At 38.3% G+C, this 7,541-nt stretch overlaps 1 long non-coding RNA gene across 1 annotated transcript; it reads left to right on the top strand.

The window, feature by feature from the left end:
• Nucleotides 1-4,790: 4,790 nt before the first annotated feature.
• On the top strand, nucleotides 4,791-7,148 carry LOC120438934. Its single transcript, XR_005612263.1, has 4 exons — nucleotides 4,791-5,020; nucleotides 6,366-6,446; nucleotides 6,614-6,676; nucleotides 6,834-7,148. It is a non-coding gene; the product is annotated as an uncharacterized LOC120438934 (long non-coding RNA).
• The last annotated feature ends 393 nt before the right edge of the window (nucleotides 7,149-7,541 follow it).

Genomic DNA, 7,541 nt, shown 5'->3' with positions numbered 1-7,541 from the left:
AGTAAATAAATATCACAATAACAGAAAGTTGATGCTCTGCGTCTGCTGAGTTCATCTCTAGTGCTGCAGCTCACCCTGCTGGATAATGCAACACCTGTCAAATGGATTTTTACAATCACACTGTTCCCTATCAGTATTTTTGTCAGTATTCTTTCATGTGTACGGGGGCTTTGGCCCAGAATCAAATATCTCAAACAGTGTTGTTAATGTTTGTTAATGACAAAAAAAAAAAATCTCCACAGTATGTTTTCAAGTGAAATATTTTAGCAGTTCAAGAATGGATTTCCACTGAGTTTGACAGCTAATGAATTCTACAACTGACATACAAAATAGACTGGTATAATGCTTAAATACATACACCATCTCTACTATCCTAAGTATACTGCCTAAGCAAAAAAACAGTAGCATTTAGACTCTTAGGGTCAATTTTTGTAACGTAAAAAGTGCAGGGGCAGCACTTGGACTGATTTTTTGGACTTCATATGGAAGACATTATTGCATTTTCATGATAAAATAATAATTTTGGAGCAGGAAAGAAAACACAATGTGAATTCACTAAATAGAATATAATTTTTAGGGATTAAATTTCAATTTTACGTTCTTTCCAAACAAGTGCTTGCAGGAACCTTCAGCATAAGCAGGCCACTCTGGCGGATGCTGTAAACAGTTGGAGGTGAGTGGAGGAAGACAGGACAAATGGACAGGACATGTGGAAGAGAGCCAGAGATTAATAATAACTAACATTAAATGCAGAGGTGTGTAAACACATAGTGAGTGAAGAAGAAATACTAAAGTGCAAATAATAAAGTACATCATGGAAATCGCACAGGAGCCTGGACCTATTGCAATGTAACTAAGGGAGGATTCAGGGTCACCTGATCCAGTCCTAACTATGCTTTAGCAAAAAGGAAAGCCTAATCTTAAAAGTAGAGACAGTGTCCGTCTCTAAAATCCAAACTGGAAGCTGGTTCCATAGAAGAGGGGCCTGAAAACTGAAGGCTCTGCCTGCCATTGTACTTTTAAATACTCTAGGACAGGCATGTCCAAAGTCCAGCCGGCAGGTTCAAATTTGCCTCTGTCATAAAATCAATAATATGCGACCCATCAGCACTGCTGACCGTGCAAAAAAACTATATTCCTCCAGAACATGGCAGTAGACTTATGGCTACACTATCGACATGTGACCTTTGACACTTTTTCAGGCTGTTTCTAAAATGGCAAGTGTAACTACAAAATGGAAAGTTGACAACGAGGGCCACCACCTCCAGGACAAGTGGAAATTGTTGTATTTTTTCACTAAAATATGAAACAGCTGTGTCTGCCTAATTTGCCAAGAGACTGTGGCTGTTTTCAAAGAGTTCAATATTAAGAAGCACTACCAAACAAAACATGCTAACTACAACAAGCTAACTAGGAAGGAACGTGATGAAAAATTGAAGCAACTGGAGCAGCGCTTTTTCACAAGAGGTTGTGAGTCAAATGAAAATGCCACAAAGGCAAGCTACGAGGTGGCAATGCTGATTGCCAAGCACTGCAAACCTTTTTCTGAGGGTGAATGTATTAAAGACTGTGTGATGAAAATGGTGAGAAATTTTGTCCTGAGAAGAAGCAAGAGTTTGCCAATGTTTGCCTGGCTCGTAACACTGTGGTGTGAAGAACTGAAAACGTTTCATCTAATATTAACAGAGAGTTAGAAGCAAAAAGAGTCGAGTTTTTTTTTTTTCGTTAGCCTGCGACGAAAGTACAGATGCATCTGCCACTGCTCAGTTACTGATTTTTGAGAGGAATGAAATGAATGTAAGTGAAGAGCTACTTGACCTCTACAGCCTTAAGGACTAAACAAAAGGAAGAGATTTATTTGCTGCTGATTGTTCTCCCGTAGATGACATGAAACTATTGTGAAATAAAGTCACTGGTATTATTACAGATGGCACACCTGCCATGGCTGGGGAGCGAAATGGATTAACAACCCTAGTCTGCAACAAAGTCAGCAAAGAAGGAGGCAAAGCTATAAAACTTCACTGTATTATTCACCAACAAGGACTCTGTGCTAAACATATGAAATAGGATCATGTTATGAAACTGGTGGCTATTAATTATATCCGCTCCAAAGCCCTGTGCCACCGACAGTTTCAACAGTTTCTATTTAACATCCAGGCTGAATATGGAGATGTTGTGTACAGCACGTCATGTGCACAATGACGTGAGATAGCTGAGTTGGGGGTCTGCATTGCAGCACTTCTACTCTCTTAAGGAGGAAATTGGACAATTCTTAGGACAACCAATGCCAAAACTATCTGATCATGTTTGGCTGGCTGATTTAGGATTTTTAGTAGACATAACATGACATCTGAACCAAGGTTATTATCATTAACTAAAACTAACGAAATAACGAAAACTAGAAGTGAAAAAACATTTTCGTTAACGGAAATAAAACTAAAAACGAAAAAAGGAAAACTAACTAAAACTGTAATGAGTGTTCACAAAACTAACTAAAATTAACTGAATTTATAGCAAAAATGTGTTTAGTTTTCGTTGATGTGTGCGTGTCACACAATAGTCAAGGGTGAAAATGAAGTGTAGTTTCCAGGTTTTTTTCTTGCTGTGTCTCATTATGCCAGCAGGTGGCAGTACATTAGTCGAGTGTCTGTCTTGGTGCTCCGTCCACGCGCAGAATCATGTCAGAAAAAGTCTGGAGAAAGCGCCAGAGTCCAATTTGGGATTACTTTGAATATGACTGTGTTTTGGATAAAGCAAGTGTCTTGTAGTGGAACGAGACAAATTATGAGGGACATTTCTAAAGGGAAGAAAATCCCACAAACCTTAAAGTGCACTTGAAAAGCTCACACAAGAAGGCTAACCTAGCTTACCTTGAGAAGGTAAGGGAGCACACTCCACCCTCATCCCCAGAAACAGAAGCTAACACCAGGCAAGGCAGCGTGATGCATCCCGAGACAACAGGACTGGGATATCTACATAACTGTGTGAGTCAATTGCCTTCAAAAGGTTTATCAATTCACTTGAACCAAAATTACGAACACCCGGTGCTGCAAGAGTTAATAGTCTCATTGCGGCCAAGATATACATTTTATAGTTGCCTGGTATCAATGGTTGTTCATCTGCCCTAATTTATTTATTTATTTATTTAAAGAACCCATAGGTGGGAATGTGAGTTGTCTGTCTCTGCGTGTTAACCCTGCGACAGAGAGGCGACCTGTCCAGGGTGCAGGGTATGGTAGCTGGAATAGCAACATCCCTAAGGATAAGCAGAAGAGAATGACTGATATGATGAAACTGGGATTTTGTTACACTTAATTATTGCAAACACAACTAAAACTATAACTGAAACTAATCAAAACTAAACGGAAACTAAGGATTTTCAAAAAAATAAAAACTAAACTAAACTAGCAAACAATTGGTAAAAACTAATTAAAACTAATATAAAATTGAAAATCTGAAGTCAAAACTAAATACAAATGAAAACTAATGAAAATTGCAAAACTATTGAAACCCTGATCTGAACGTGCTGAACACGAGCCTTCAGGGGCAAAATGCAGTCGTAAGCCAACTACTGTATATTCACACATCAAAGCCTTGGGGACCAAACTGCTACTTTTCCAAAGGCACCTGTCACAAACGCAGCCCAATACTACACATTTCCCATCGCTGCAGGAAATAATGACAGGTAAATGAGGAGGTATGCAGCAGACATCTCTTCTCTGGCTGAGGAGTTTCAACAGCGCTTTTGGGATTTTGCAGCTATTGAAAAGGAGATCATGCTTTTTTCCTCTCCTTTGTCCGTGGACCCTGATGATGCTCCTGACCATCTGACATCAAGTATCACAGTCAGCACCAACAGTTCCCTCTTGTTGACTTTTACTGCCAGCTGGATAAAAGCAGATACCAGGAGATTCGAGCTAAGAAAATGCTGAGCTTGTTTGGCTCAATATACTTGTGCGAGAAGACATTCAATTCAATTCAATTCAAATCAATTCAATTTAATTCAATTCAATTTTATTTATATAGCCCCAAATCACAACAACAGTCGACCTCAAGGCGCTTTATATTGCTTTATATTGTACAGTAGATAACTCAATGCATTATGGGAATCCCCCGGCAGCCTACGTCCATTGCAGTATAACTAAGGGAGGATTCAGGGTCACCTGGTCCAACACTAACTATATGCTTTAGCAAAAAGGAATGTTTTAAGCCTAATCATAAAAGTAGAGATATTGTCTGTCTCCCGAATACAAACGGGAAGCCGGAAGTTCCAAGGAAGAGGGGCCTGAAAACTGAAGGCTCTCCCTCCCATTCTACCTTTAAATACTCTAGAAACAACAAATAAGCCTGCAGTCTGAGAGTGAAGTGCTCTAATAGGGTGATATGGTACTATAAGGTCATTAAGATGAGATGGGGCCTGATTATTCAAGACCTTGGATGTGAGGAGCAGGATTTGAAATTGTGGATTTAACAGGGAGCCAATGAAGAGAAGCCAAAATACACTGCATTCCAAATGATTATGTAAATATTATTTAAGTGTCATAAAGATTAAATATGTTGTTTTTAAATGAAACTCATGGATGGCATTGTGTCTCAAGGTTCTTTGGATCACTGAAATCAATCTCGGACACGGACTGTGATAATTAGTTTGCCAGGTGAGCCCAATTAAACGAAAAACTACTAAAGAAGGATGGTCCACATTATTAAGCAGACCACCATTTCCAGGCAATATGGAAAAGAAAAAGGATCTCTCTGCTGCTGAAAAGTTTGAAATGGTTAAATGTCTTGGACAAGGAATGAAAACCTTAGATATATCACAGAAACTTCATCGTACTGGTAAAAGATTTGTGGCTGAGTCACAGCACACACGGGTTACATGCAGATAAAGGCACAATGAGGAAGGTTTCTGCCACACAAATATATCGGATTAGGAGCCACATGAACGTCAAGGTGTGGAATCCTCCAGAGACTTGGAGTTATGCATATGCATATGCATATGTGCCATTCTTTTTTAAGATCGGTGAGCAAAGTGTTTTAATTTTTCATTGTTTATCTTCACTTTTCATGAGTTCATTGTAAGCAAAACATTCCAGTATTTATTGGGAAATTGTTTACAATGTTTTGTGGAAAACTTTATTTTATTTACTGGAAAAGAAAACATTTGAAACCGACGCACAGATTATTATGTGTTTTACTGTTATTTTCAGTTTGTAACATGGGTAACATTACAAATAGTACATCTTAGGTGATAGCGAATTGTGAACTGTGATTAAATGGGAACTTAATATGTTCTATGACACTGTTGTTGACAGGTCAGGGTTTTGTTTTTTTTTCCTTTGATGCATTTGAATGGGTCTAATATGGCAAGCCAATCCCACTGATGGACCAGTAGATTTTGTTCCTGTGCTGCATGGCAGAATGTGGTAGGCCAGCTGCAACAAAAAAAAACCACGCCAATTTGAACTTGCTGTCCCCTTGCACACACTCCCCTGGACTTTTGGATGTTGTACTATGAGGACTTTTACAGACTCTAGACATCATCCATACACAGGAAGTGGCAAGTTGGACTTGTTCCTCCAATTTATGGGTTTTGGTACAATCAGTTAACAAAGTCTACGCAATGTCAAATGGATGTTGTCCTTTGGACTTTTGTCATTGAAATTGTATTTCATTTTGAATTGGAAACCTGAATTGTGCATTTAGAAGGGTGCACCCAGGCAAGATTTTTAAGGTGATTACTGTGATTGTGCTACAAGGTTGTCCCTTAGAAGAAACAGTGGTACCAAAAAGAGAAACTTATTTGAAATATTTTTATTGGTTGTTTTGTTACAAATTTTCTTTTCTTTTAATGAGGAAAATATACAAGCCGGCATTTCCAAAAATTCATAGCTGTCCGAGTCTCATTCACTTCACTTCTTCTATACGTAGCCGAACCTTCTGGTCCAAATCATTTGAGCTTCTTTGCCTCAGATTTTGGTGAAGCACATCTTGACCTAAGGGTCTTTTTAGTGTCGAGAGGGTTACATGTCCTTTTATTAACTCCACAAGTAGAGCTGGTCATTAGACGCACCCTAACTGGGTAAGGGTGTCATAGGTCTGTAGTGCTGTCCTCCGTTTTAGGGAACATATTACGTTTTAAAGTAAGTTACAGGGCTTTTCCCTGCCTTTCTGGATGACTTATATTTTACTAAAAACTATCTGTTATACATATCCACACAATTATGGATTGTTATTACAATATGATGAAAAAACTGTGTATTTAAAAAAAAAAATACATAAAGAAACAGATTATATTAGATTTAGATTTGATTTTTTATGTGTATATAATTTTTTTTAATTATTACTCATTATATAACATTGTCTAGACATGCCCTGTAAGGACATGAAGAGGAAACGGTGACAAAAGGAGCTATGCGCCTCACACAGCTGGATTAAAAAGAGCACAGGTAAGAATAACACATGTACCAGTTGGTGCAAGTATAAAAACAATAATAAATGCAATGTTTTTGTTCTATAACATTTTTCTATTATTACTTTACTATGGATTAGGTGCAAGAGTTGAGTATGGATAATTAAATACTTAATACAATAGCAAATTGTGCCTTTTTCTCAGATGGACAGCAAGTGGAGAGTGATAGATGAGATGAGGAGATGGAAGCAGGAAGACAGGCAAAGAGTGAGTCACAGGCAGAGCCTTGTTCATTTCCCACAGTTTTTTTTAATCTGTGCCTTACGGCTCCAAGTGCTGTCACCAATCGTTGCATTTTATTATTATCTCATAACACTTCTTTAATAAGCTACATTCTCTCCTATGGACTTTTTAATGTGTACAGTCTCAGATCAACACAGCCCTGCCCTCCAGCATTCTCAGCAGCAGGAGCAGCAGTGACCACTCAACAGCAACATTGTACCCCATCAGGTAAAACGTAGGCTGTGTTTGCTTCACATTGTCCCCACCTGATGACAGTAATGAAGACTGTGTCCAAATTCATTTGAAGGATGCTTCAAATGCCGTATTTGTCACAGCGACGCGACAAAGCCTGTCCAAATTCGAAGAGTCCTCCAAATGTGGTGACAAATGCGTCCTTCATTTCCTCGAATTTTAAAGATGGGTAGGCTGTATCCTTCGTGTTCTACCATATCCCAGGATTCATTGCAGGCCATACAGGAGATTTTTGTCTGATAACGATGGCGGACGAAGTGTGAGTTAATGCGGCAAAGGCAAACAAATGTAAGTATATGAAAATCTGGTGGTACAAAAGTTAAATTTTATATAGCGGTTGTGTTGTTAAGCTTTGGGCATCTACATAGACATGTTTTCTTTTATTAAATTAATTTTAAACTAGCTTGTATGGTGGGTCCTGCATTTTTTTTATGTATTGATGCTTACATACAGGATATAAAGGAAGACACAGTAACAGTTTTCATCAACCAAACTTATTAATCATAAACTGAAAAAAGTATAGATGCTAACCTATAACCAACATTTTACATAATTAGGATTGACTATAACACGAGTAGAAAGAAAACCAAGTTGGTTG

Source organism: Oreochromis aureus, linkage group 3, assembly GCF_013358895.1.
Source record: "Oreochromis aureus strain Israel breed Guangdong linkage group 3, ZZ_aureus, whole genome shotgun sequence".
Classification (NCBI taxonomy): domain Eukaryota; kingdom Metazoa; phylum Chordata; class Actinopteri; order Cichliformes; family Cichlidae; genus Oreochromis; species Oreochromis aureus.
This window is presented reverse-complemented; position numbering and strand designations above follow the sequence as displayed.